The sequence below is a fragment of the Pteropus medius genome, unplaced genomic scaffold (assembly GCF_902729225.1).
Source record: "Pteropus medius unplaced genomic scaffold, Ma_sr-lr_union100, whole genome shotgun sequence".
In the NCBI taxonomy this organism is placed as follows: Eukaryota; Metazoa; Chordata; class Mammalia; order Chiroptera; family Pteropodidae; genus Pteropus; species Pteropus medius.
Window position 1 is genome coordinate 4,870,491 of NW_024352783.1, and position 13,263 is coordinate 4,883,753.

Here is a 13,263-nt window from a genome sequence, read left to right on the forward strand (position 1 = left end):
TTTCAAGACAAATGGTGGGGCAGAAATTCCTCTTCTCCTTCAGGAGCTTGAAACCATAGTCCAGAAGTTTCTTTGTTTTCTCTTCTCTGTTTTGCCTAATTCCACCCATGAGTGATCCTGGCTGTGTTGATGGGGAAGTGCAAAGGTGGGACTCTCTGGGAGGAAAATTCAGTTTAGATTTTAAAGGCATTCATCCATCTGGTTCATGATAGTCAATGGTGTCACCTCTTGGTCACGTATTTTACTTTCTTCTTCCCTCCAGCCCCACCTTCCCCTTCATAAAGGAGAGGAGGATGCATTGAGAAGATTGCAAATACCTGACTATTATTGACATGAGATAACACTACAAGCTCTTGTTTTATGAGAAAAAAAACACAAAAGATCTTGAATGCTGCTTTATGTTCATATTTACTTTTATTTCCACCCCCTCACAACCCCGCTTAACTAAAGGGAGCTGGTAGCAACCACTGCTTTGCAGCTCAGCTGGTAAAATGCCTGGAGAGTAGCCAGTTGCCTGTGTTCAATCTACTGATGAGTCATCAATTTCTTTCTCACCCAAAACATCTGGTTTAGGATCCTGAGTTATGAGCTAATATTAAATATAAAAGTTTATAGCATCACATATATAATACTGTTGATTAGAAACATCAAGAAAAGTAATTGACTGGAGGGGACTCTGTGTGACCAGCTGGTTAAACATCTGGATGGGATCCAAGGGGCCTGAATTGAATTCCCAGTTCATCCATTTTTTTTTTTTTTTTTTTGGTCAGCCATATCTGGTCTGGGATCTTTAAAGATTTTGACTCTCCTCTTTGGATATTACTTTTTCCCAGTGTTTTATATACAAACATTAGAATGTATATTTCAGTTCACTGTAAAAGGCTGAAATAAAATAATTCTAATTTTTATCCTCTCATTTATACATTCATTAGACATTTATTGGTTTTCATTAGTATTTCCTTAGCCGCGGAGTATTACCAGCCATAACCACTTGGTGGCAGTGTACACTAATTTTTTTCCCCCATGGGCTGCGGTTTGAGAGGAAGAATGCAACTAGCCAATCCTCCATCTGTTTTGCAGCTGAGCCACGGCGGAGGAGGTGTACGAGTTCCTCCCAGTCTGGTGCTTTGTTCTCAGGGGGCTTCACTTGACATACATTACTTAGTTCTCCACAAAATTCCTTTGCCAACTACCTCCCTGTGACCAATAACCTGAAGCTACCATGCCTTTGGGTGATACTCTATGTTGTTTGCTGAATAGTTGCTTCCCGCTAGGACACCATGGATTTCTCCACGTCCCCTGGTACATTCAGGCCCAGGATTTAAGGACAGAGATTTCTTTCCTGGAATCTCTTCTCGAGCAGCTTCGTTCCAGGATGTCAGGTGGAAAGTAGTTCACATCTCATATGCCAACTCAGATGGATGAGAGTAGCTGCTTGGGTGTTGTGTTAAGGACTCAGAGGGTTGAGGGTCGTATTGAGCTGTGAGCTCTTCAGAGGCAGAAGACATCAAGACCCAAATCAAGAACTACCAGACTGCCCCTTTTGACAGCTTCTTCCACAACCAGAACAAGACCAGGACCAATTGGCCAAGCTACCTGGATTTCCAACGCTGCGAGAAGGCAATGAACACTAGGGGGTGATGTCTCCATGTATAAATGGTACCCGTGTGTGTACAAGTCCCTCTGCTCCATATCCTGGTTGTCAGCCTGGGACGACAACTGGGCAGAAAGCACGTTTCCTGGGAAGATCTGAACTGGCTCCGCCTCACCTCTCATCTGCTCTCCATCCTTTTCCCAGGAAGGCGAAGGGCGACCTGGGTACATCCTACCCTGGGATCCTGAATCATGGCTTCACTAACGATAAATACATGTTAGAAAAGTGTATTAAAAAGTGTAAAAAAGACTCTGAGGCCTCATGGTCCAGGCTCAGAGGGCATGAATGCTATACTTGACTGGCAACTGCCGGATATTTGCCACTCTTTTACTTCACCACGTGATTTGGGGAGGGCAGTCGAAGATATGTAATATCATCCCGATCTGATGTGTATCACTGAGGAATGTTTTATCGTCTCTCCCTCCGTCATTTTTCCTGCTTTTTGTGTCCAGAAAGTTGTTGCTCAGGGAGGAAGGGCAGCGAGTTAGCTATCCTTATTACACACAGGAACCCTCTCCTTTGTTGGGCCAAAGCTTCACAAATCACTGTAGCTGCCCTTCTCCTCCAGAGCACTGCAGGCAGGGCAGCAAAAGCCATTCATTTATGTGTCACTTGACCACTATTTATTGAATACCTACTAAATTCTAAAATAAAAAGATGAATTATTAAAAGTCTATAAACTATTTTTAGAAGATGGTCTTTTGAAAGATACACCAGGAGCATAAGCTCTCAAAATGTGAGTTCCAGGCTAACATCATCAGGATCAACCAAAAACTTGTTACAAATGCAGATTCTCAGGCCCCACCCCAGATCTACTGAATCCGAAGCTCAGGGGCAGGGTGCTGGGGGGAGCTGACTGTGCTGTGACAAGTTCTCCAGGGGATTCTGAGAACCACTGTGTTTGAATAAACCCTTCTCTCCCTCTCTCCCTTCCTTCCTTGTTTAATGAGTTCTTTTGAAGAGCCAGGTAGAAGATTATCTTCGTCCCTGCCCTCATAGAGATTATAAATTAATGCCAGAGACAGTAAAAATCTGGGCATATGATAATACTATGGTATACTCTATGATAGGGAACCTATGGTGTGTTGTGGGGGGCACATATTAGAGGCTCCTCAATCAGTTTTGGGTATGAGAAGTGACATGGAGATGTAGACAGTAAAACCAGAGTGAAGACTAAAATATTAGGACGGAAAAATGTATGCAGGCATTTTGCTGCTCTGAATCAATGATTGTCTAAAACCACCTATATACCTCTTAGGTGGTTTTGGGCTATTGGGGGTGGTGGCAAACTCTATGGCCTACAGAGGCCAGACAAGTGAAGTGAATGAATGACCAGCAGGGCGAGGAGCGGTCGGGCAAGCCACAGCCGCCGTGCCCCAGCTGAAGAGGAAGTTTCGCTCGGAGCCCCGCGGTTGTTGCCCTGAGAGAGGCAGCCGCGGATATGCCCACATCTCAGGAATCTTTTGTCAGTGAGCCTGGAAATAGAGGTTTTTACGTTAAATTTCACAGAAATATTTATAAGCGCTTTATGGGCGAAAAGGGAGATTCAGCGAAGCCAAATTTGGGCCCCTAGGAATGTCTGGCCTGCTTGAGCATTTGTTTTTATCACTGCCATCTAGTGGTGAAAATGGGTTGTTGCGCCCTTTGTTCTTCCACAGAGCAGAGGGAACCAACTTCCTCTCTTCTTAAATAATGGTTTTGATTTCCAAAAAAATGTTATTATAAAAAGGTTTAAAGCAACGCCCTGATCTTCCTTCTTTCTTCTTCTGGAAATCAGTTAAACTGAAGGTGGGGCAGTGTTGGGAAGGTGCTGCTGAAGCCCTGGGGTTGGAGTGGGGTTGGGACGGAATGGTGACAGCCAGGCTTAGGACCTGCTTTGCTGTGGGGAAATTTGCAGGGTGATTCCAGTCCACTGGATGAAATATGATTAACACATCGACCTGGTGGGAGTCCGGATCCAAAGACCTTGAATGAACATTAAGGATTCATGTGTCTATAGGCGCAGTGGGCATTCTCAGCCACAGTCCTGGATGCTTATGATTTTCCTTAAATGAACTTCACCGAGGTCTTTGAACAATAAGCCCAACCCCCAGAATTGTATGCAAAAGTCTTTGCTTGTGTATTTTTCTTGGGGAGAGCTGCTGGCCTGAGTCAGATTCTTGAAGGGGCCTGTAACTCAGAAAGGGGGAAAAGTGTGTCTCACAGGATTCTCAAACCTGTGATTCCTCCGAAGGCCTTGTTAAGACACAGACAGACGACCTTTCTCTCAGATTTTCTGATTCCTGAGACGTTTCCTGTCTAACAAAGCCCCAGGTGATCCTGAAGATGCTGGTCCATGACAACACGGGCACTTCGGGAACCGAAGGAGTCCTGGGTGAGAAGCGAAATCCTCGACTCTTGTCCCAGTGCCTACAGAGACAGACGTGTGACCCAGGGCGAGTCTCCTAACTTCTCTGAGCCTCAGTTTCTACACCTGTGAAGTGAGGTCGCTGGGCCCGATTCCCCAGTAAAGATTAGAATCCAGTGCTCTTGCCTTTCTCCTTGATAGGCAGAATTAGAGACATCGGAAGAAATTTTCTTTTTGAAAACACTTGCTTTCACGTTTATTAAGGTAGTGTTCATACAGAAATGCACCCATTTTATCCACTTTAAGTGCAGTTCGATGAGTTTTCACAAAGCATGCCTTTGATGAAGCACTGCAGTCAGGGCATAGCACATTTTCCTCTCCCTTGAATGGTTCTTGTGCCCCTTCACGGGGCATTTGCTCTTGGTCTCAGGCAACCTTTGGCGCTTGTGTCTTAAATTTCATTTCTTTTTGCTTACTGTATCGGCTTCTTATTGCTGTTGTGACAAACCACACAACTCCATATTTACTGGTTTAAAACAACAGAAATTTATTCTTTTATGGTTCTGGAGGTCAGAAGTCCAAAATGAGTTAGCAGAGCTGTATTCCTTCTGGATGCTCTAGGGGAGTCTGTTTCCTTGCCTCTTCTACTTTCTGCCCATTTGCCATGGCTCCTGTGTTTGCATCACTCTGACCTCTGCTTCCCTCCTCACATCCGTGTCCCTGACTCTCATTCTCCTGCCTCCCTCTTAGTAAGACCTGGTGATTCCATGGGCCCACCCGGATAATCAGGCTAATCTCCTATCTCATGGTCTTCAACTTAATTGCTTCTCCAAAGTCCCTTTTGCCAGGTAAGGTGACATATTCACATGTTCTGGGGAGTAGAACATGGACAGCTTTGGGCTATCCAGCCCACTACTCTCATATAGCACAGGAGAGACTTCAAAGCTCTCAGCTGAGCCTTCCAGACCAGGCCCTCTGTCATGGGGCCCATGTTCACCGGCTCAGCTATATCTGCTTTTCCACTCTTACTACGTAAGCCTAAGAGATTTTTTCCCCTGTTCAAATAAAAATAATACTCGCTAATATTAATTCTGCATTTAGTATGTATCAGATACTTTCCTAAGCACTTTATATACCCTTAACTCGATTCTCACATCAATTATGAGGTGAGTGTCATTTTATTCTTGTTTTAACAGTTGAGAAAACTGAGACACAAAAAGCATAAGGAACTGTCCCAGAGCACACATCTAGATGGCAGATCAGGGATTAACTCAAGCAAGTGAATGCTGCATGCCTCCTGCCAAGCACTGCGCATGCTCGTACTGCCTCTCCAGAATACTCCTGTGTGTTTGCTCCGTGCTGCCCTTGGGACCAGTTTCCTCGCTGCTCGTGAAGCGGGTCAGAACGTGCATTCCAAAATATGCTATGTTGGCATTTTGAGCATTTTGAGCTCTAGATGATTGAGCATTATCAGATGCAGACAGCACTCGATTACCGCCTGCTTTCTACCTAAAAGCAGGCCATACATCTCCCATGAGAAAGTACAATTCTGACACCAATTCTCATGCATGTTTTTTTTTTCCCTACACCACCAAGAAATTCTCTGACACCAGCTAGGTGTCCTGCAATTCAACTCAATTCCGATATTTACCTAGAGATTGCTCAGTCTTATGAGACTGCCCTCTCGCTCCACTTCAGGGACCAATCACAAGTTCAGTTGTCACCAGTGTCTCTGACCAACCAACTATAGACCAGAGGTCCCAACGACCCTCTCCTTGGGTTCTATTAATTTGTTAGAGCAGCTCACAGAACTCAAGGAGCCAGTTTACTTATTAGAGTACTGGTTTATTACAAAGGATATTAAAAAAAAAAAATGAATGAAGAGCCACATGAAGAGGTACATAGGGTGAGGTCCCAAATGGAATGAAAGAACTTCTGTCTCTATGGAGTTTGAGGCCCAGCATGTGAATATGTTCTAATTCACTGACCTGGAGTCTCCTTAATCTCTCTCCTTTTGGGTTTTTATGAAGACTCAATTACATAGACATGATTATTTAAATCACTGATCATTGGTAATTGATTTGACCTCCAGTCCTTCTCTCTTCCTAAGAGGTCAGGGGATAGGACTGAAACTTCCAACCCTCTAGTCATGTTTTATTCCTCTGAGAAACAGACCCCCATATTTAGGGGATTTCCAAACTTCACTTAATTAACATAGACTCAGTTGTGGTTGAAAAGAGCATGTTATGAATAATAAGATACCATCTTTATGGCTCTGAAGTGATTTCAGGAACTGAGGACAGAAGACCAAATATTATGACAAAAGATGCTCTTATCACTCTTACTACTTAGGAAATTCAAAAGATTTTGGGAGCTATGAGCCAGGAACAAAGATCAAAGTATATATTTATTATAAATCACAGAATCAGAGAATAGTACCCTCTCTGTACTAGGAAGAGAAATATCTTATCACCAGAGATGGGGAGCTGATTTTGAGATAAATCTGTACAATCAAATGTACTAAAATTATCCTTATCTTCCATAAGTTTCCCTCATGTTTCTTAGTCGCTTTCTCACAATTTACCATGCCTTGCCAAAACCTCTTTTTCCTCTGTCTTGTCACAGTTTACTTACTAGATTACTGGTTTATTATAAAGGCTATTAAATGATATGACTATACAGCCAGATGTTCATTCATGTTTCCACAATTTATTGTTCTTTGTTGAAAAGATTTATAAACTCTCAGGCCTATCTGCTTCTTTAGGTTTTCATTTCTCATATATGAAGGCCTCCTTCATATAAAAATATTAACATCAAATAAAATGTTTATGCATTTCTCCTGTTAATCTGTTATTTGTCAATTTAGTTCTCAGGCCCAGTCACAGAACCGAAGAGAATAGAGGAAAAGTACTTCTCTACAGTTCTCACATGTTCAAATCCCACCACCCACCTCCCCATCTCCTCTCTGTAGACTCAAGCTATTTTTATGAAGATGATATTCAAATCTCTACTCCTCTTTAAACTCTTCTTGAGGAAGTTGCAGACTCTTCCCCCATCCTCACTTCACCTTGAGGAGTAAGAGGATTGCTCATACAGAAAGTGAAAAGCTAGGATGCATGAGACAGGAGAGGGTCAGGAGGAGGAGCTGGTAAGACTATCAGCTTCCTTTCATGTGTCATGTGACATCAGTCTGAATTCATTTGGTTGAAAGTGGCAAAAACAACTTAAGGATTAATTGTAAGAATTATGGTTACTAGCTCATCCAAATGAGAAGTCTAGTAGATCTGGTAAGAGATCCTCAGTTATGACTGGATCTAGGAGCTGTAAAGGTGTCACTCTGAGCTCCATGCTTCTCTTTGTTGGCCTCATTCTCAGACGGGCTCTATGCAGATGGAGCAGTTGGACATCATAGCTCCAGGCAGATGATCAATCATCTCACCAACCCGAGCAGAAAAAGCCTTGTTCATAAAAGTTCCAATAAGAATCTTGAAGATGATGCTCATTGGCTTCAGTTGGCTCAGCTTTGGTCACATATCCTGCTCTAAGCCTATCCGAGGATTAAGGATGCTTCACTCTTATTTGCCAGGACTGGTTTACTTGCCCACATATAGAGTGAAGGGAATCGGTCAGCCCGTCCAAAACTCATAGACTGATGGTAGGAAAGGGATAATGGTCCTCCAAAGTAAAATCAAGATGATGTTACCATCAGAGGAGGAAATGATCTCTGGGCATCCAAAAGTGGGATAGTTCTCCAAACTTTCTCTTTGGAGCTGATCATTTTTGAGGCCTGCTGTCTTCTTTCTGGATTAACCTTTGGTATATCTCTTTTGCCAAAGAGGGGCTTTGGTATACATTCCTGCCTGGGAGGCTCTGTTTCTCTTCTTCATATTCTTTTGAATTCTGTGTCCTTATAGCAATGGAGTCACATGAGGTGCATTTAGTCTACCTGTGGCAAAACATGTCCTGCATCTTATTTGTGTTCCAGGCCAGCTCGCCAGAAAGCCACATTCAGCAAACCCCATTAGGAATGCAGAGCTATGTTAAACTGAACATAGAGCTGTGTTAGATCCTGGGGCACAGTGTCCAGATACCCTTTCAAGGACTATGCACCCATCTCCTAGCTCCTGGAAATGCTGTTCATGGCTGTGATGGCTCATAGCTATGACCCTCACTGAGAATTGCCCATGGCTGCACCACAAGGAACTTTTTCACCCAAGGTTACACGTCCTCTCAAGGTTCAACTCACAGTCAATGACTGGTGGAAGTGAGTTTGGCTACCCCAAATGCTGAGGTCCCCATTGGATCCGTTGAGGCCTCAGTGGCAGCCACATTGTGAGTCAATGTTTTCCCCCTGCCCATTCCTGCTATCCCCACTTCCTTAGAGATATATTCCCCAAAAGCTCTTCCCAACAAACTTTCTGCATACAACTTCCCATCTCAAAGTCTGTCGCCAGAGAAACCAATCTAAGACATCTTTTTTTCTCTCTTTATGGTCAGTTGACTTGTTGCCCTAAAAGAAACGAATTTCTCTTTTTAAAGGCTCTAATATTGAGGAACTGGTTCTCTGTTGTGCTGATCCAAACTCAGTCTTAGGTAGTCCCTGGTGTCTGGGTCTTGGGGCCATCTTCCTGGGACAATTTCACTTGCAATAAATACCAATATAGGTGTATTGGTATTTATAGGTGACTGATTTTGTATTAATTAGGTCAATATTTGGCTAAATTTTCAGGGAAATGGAGATACTTGGGTTAAAGTTATGTGATCATACTAAGAAATAGGGAGAGAGAGAAAAAAAAAAGGAGATTTGTTGTTCTGGCTGAGAGCTCTTTTTTGGTGACACATTCTCTCCTTGACCAAACTCTACTTGGGCTCCTCTGAGCTCTCTTTCAATAAGGTCTTGATTTTGGATTTCTGTGTTCATCTTTGAGTTGTCCAATTTTGTCAAGAATCCTGCTAAGTCACTTTAGCCAGAATCCTTCATTGTCCATATCTGATCACCCTCCATAATCAAGTCCCTTGTCCGCCGCCATCACACCGGGGGATGTCTGATCACTCTGGTCAGCCTTCAGAGAAAACTCTGTTAAGTCATTTAACCAGAATTCCCCCTTACCTTTGATGCTTTGATGCTTTGTCTTAGTTATTATCCATCCACTGATCCTCACCCTGCTCCTTGGCTACAAATTCCCACTTCGTATTCAATATTGAGCGCAATCTCTCTTCCCATTTGCCATGGTCCCTATGTCTATTATGATAATCCCTCTTGAATAAAGTCTTCCTTACCGTATTTAACAGGTATTAGGAATAATTTTTTCTTTAACACTGGTGTGGGTCTGCCCATCATTTAAAATCTAACTCACTATTATTTCTTCTAAGAAGACTTTCCTGCCTGTGAAAGTCACTTCTTGTCTGGCCTCTCTGTGTATATGTTACATGTTCTAGTAAAGTATATTTCAAACTTAAAAAAAATATGAAATAGATTTGTTATAGGAATCTATTTCACACATTGTAGGAGGAACCAGGGAAGTGAAGGTCCAGAAAGGGAAGCTGAAAGACCAGAGGCTCATCAGCCCTCCCAGAGCCCTGGCATGGTGGTTGAGTCAGAGTTTACGGGGATATCTGGCTGGCTGGCTGGCATGTCTGAATGTTAGAATTTTTCAATATTTTCCACCATACTCCATAGTAAGAAATACTTTTTATATCAATATCCAGTAGAAGGACATACACGTACACATCTGTGACATCGGAGAATAAAACTTCTGTAAAAGAACACTAATCTCTACTATGTGCAACTTTGGTATAATGTAACACACATATAGTCTTTGTCCCAGGTTTCTACCATGAAGCTCCTAAAACACTTGGAATTACTTGAAGGATCAGTGATAGGAGTAACTTTTGTTATTTATAATAAGCCTCTTCCAACCACACCTGGATTTATGCTAATGATGTGATTCTTGGCAGGTCCCTAGACAGCTTCAAGATGGGAACTGGTTACCAGAAGAACCAACCATTGGATGGAGGTTAGAACTTTCAGCCCCACCCTCTGATCTCTTAGGAGGGAGGAGGGCAAAGGGTTAGAAATTGAGTCAGTCACCAATTGATTTAATCAAGCATGCTTACATAATGGAACCTTGATACAAAACTCAGAACAACCAGGTTGAAGGAGCTTCTGGGTTGGTGAACACATCCATGTACTGGGAGTGTGGTGCATACCGGCTTCATGGAGGTGGAGGCTCCTGAACTTGGGATGCTTCCAGATCTCACCCTATGTACCTCTTCATCTGGCTATTCATTTGTAGCCTTCATAATAAATTGTAATAGTAATTATAATGCTTTTCTCAGTTCTGTGAGTCATTCTAGCAAATTATCAAAATTAAGGGGCATCATGGAAACCCCTAAATTTATAGTTGTGCATTTAAAATGCAGGTGCCTGGGGACCCCATTTGTGGTTGGCATCTGAAGTAGGGACAGTTTCGTGGGACAGAGTCCTTAACATATGGAGTCTGTGCTAACTTCAGATAATTAGTGTAATAAATGAATTGAATTGTTGTACACCAGTTGGTAGTCAGAGAGTTTGAGAATTGGTTGTTGGTGCTGTAAAAATGACAAACAACATCATACACTAATGATTTCTATTTTATTCTATTCTATTCTAAATTTTTGTTCTATTTTTTATTAGAATATATTCACTGTTTTAAAAGTGCTATTTGTAACCAACTAAATTGATTCCATACCTCTATACTTGATTACAACTCATAGCTTAAAAAACACTCTGTAATGTTTCTGGACGCTTCTTTAAAGCAGGAATGTTGAAATATATCTTGGCATCCCCCATGTCTAACACAATATCCAGTATAGAAATGGTGCTATTATAATTTCATGGAATATATGAGTGAACAAATGAATGAAGTTCTTTGATTTTTGGTGTGGTCTTCACTCACATAGGGACATTCAAACTTAATTAGTGTAAATTTGTTCCTCAAAGTCAGGCAAGACATATCTACTGGAATGTTAATCTATTAGTTGATCATGGAAACCATTTTGGGTGGGGTAACTGGTGTCAGTCAGTGGAGGTAGTTTCCTTGCCAAGTATAGAATTAATCAAAGGGCTTTAGTTGCTCCTTGGAATTATTTCCCTCAAGATGAGGTAACTAGATGAATCGCCCTTCTCAATTTTGAGATGTTTCTCTCAGGATACCATCTGCCAGGGGCGCAGCGAGGGCAGCCCCTCCCCTCAGTTCTGAGAGCCTCACAGTAATAGCTGCCTTTTATTCCTTAAAGTTTACTCTTCTTGACTGGCTATGAAGACCTCATGGGTCTCCATTCTAGGTGGAGATTTAGGGAACACCCTAATCTCATCTGCAACACATTGCTGAAGGGTGGTTTACCCCTGCAGATGGCTAATTGCTTCAATTTCATGTTACTTCTTATTAGCTTCAGTTTGAGAAGGTGATATTTCCTGACCTTGTCCTGAAATTCTGGGGCTGAACTCTGTCTGAAGCCAGTTGACCCTTCTGCACTGAATACACACAATAAAAAGTGGCTGAGTGATTAAACTGATATTATCAACCAAAGTTTTGATTTGCAGCTGACCCAGTCTGACCTGTAACATCTTGGTCCCAAAGGATGATCGGTAGGGTCATCATTAGCCAAGACTGGTGAAGATCTCTTCCCCCACTAAGTCCGAACCTCCAGCCAATTCCAACTTCACATAATATTCAATACAGATTTCCTGAAACATACAACTAATGCATGAAACACACTCTATTTGTTTTCCATGTGGAGCCTATAAAAATGCATTTTCCTCTCTCTTTCAAAGACTCTCTCACCCATCTGGTTTAAATTTGTATGAATTGCAGCCTGCCGAGAAAAGGGTTAATGACAACTAGGAGAAAGAGGTCTGTTTACTTGGCTGGGCTTTGCAGGAGTCCAGTTTCTCCCAGAAGTTGAGCCCAATCAAAACCATCCAGGGGGCCGAGGAAGACTTCCTGTTAACCTTGATAGAACTCTATATTAGCAGGACAAACGTGGTACCGAGACCTGGAAATTTCAGCTATAGCAGCAGCAGCGGCGGCGGCAACAGCAGCAACGGTGCTTCTGGGAAGAACATCTGCGGAGAGTATGGCCTACTAACAACAGCTAGCAGTTTAACAACATAATGAAAATCACATTTCTGTAATTGTATAATATACAGGCCCAGGATTGTAACATCACTTGTCTAAATGTGATACAAATTAGATGCAGAAGCTTGGGCCCTTTAGCAAATGGTTTTCCAGTCATTATTATTTTCATAGAGACCTAATTTCTGACTGGACTTTCGGTCTCATGAAGCTGGGCTTCTTTTTTGGATGGCCAGTTAAAAAAATTAACACCTTCACGTTCTCCTTTCTGGTCTTCCTGAAAGTTTCCAAGAATGTGACATCCTCCCACAAGCAGAAAGGAACACTGGGATGTGTTGGCTGGGACACGTTCAATAATTATTTCCTTAAGGGCTGACATTAGAAAGGAATTCACATGAGGTGAAAGTGAACAATTTTTCAGAAGGGCCACTCTCAGGAGACATGTCAGCTGCAAAGATGGCCAAGCTCGAATTAAGCAGACTTCAATAAATCTCACTGTTATGATATTAAGAAAATGAGCCAAACTGTTTGATCACTATATGTTTTACATGAATGCTGTTATGATAATACAAAGTCTTCTTTGGCTATAAGAGTCGATATTATCCTGTAAGATGGATAATAAAATGGGGTAGTGTATTAAAATACAATTTAGTACAGAGTAGCACTACGTGTGACAGTGAAAATATTTGCAGCCTTCTTGATAAGAGGGTTATTTTGCACTCCCATATTTGCTAATACTCCAGAGCCCAAAGGAGGTTGTCAATACTTTATTATTTGAAATTGCATTGAAATTTCCCATATTTTGTCTAGTTTGACCTTCAAAACAGCCCTGTTACGTTAATTAGGGAAGTTAGTATTACTCCCCATTTTTCAAATGGTTAAGTGGCATGCTCACTGCCCACTAGTGATGGCAAAAGGTTGACATTCACATCATGTCTTCTGATTCCAAGGCCAGCACAAGTTTCACCTCAGCACACTGGCATAATTTCACATGATTTCCCTTTGCTCTCAGTATGATTGAAAAATGCAACAAAGTGACATCCATAACCCCTAGCTTTAATGTGGTAACTGACAGCTACCACACAAATAAAATCCACTTGAATTAAACCACCACTAAGTTGAGATTCATACATTTAACTCCCCCT

The 13,263-nt window shown here is 42.1% G+C and overlaps 1 pseudogene; it reads left to right on the plus strand.

The window, feature by feature from the left end:
* The first annotated feature begins 1,280 nt into the window (after positions 1-1,280).
* Positions 1,281-1,860, plus strand: LOC120589777 (cytochrome c oxidase subunit 6B1-like; annotated as a pseudogene).
* The last annotated feature ends 11,403 nt before the right edge of the window (positions 1,861-13,263 follow it).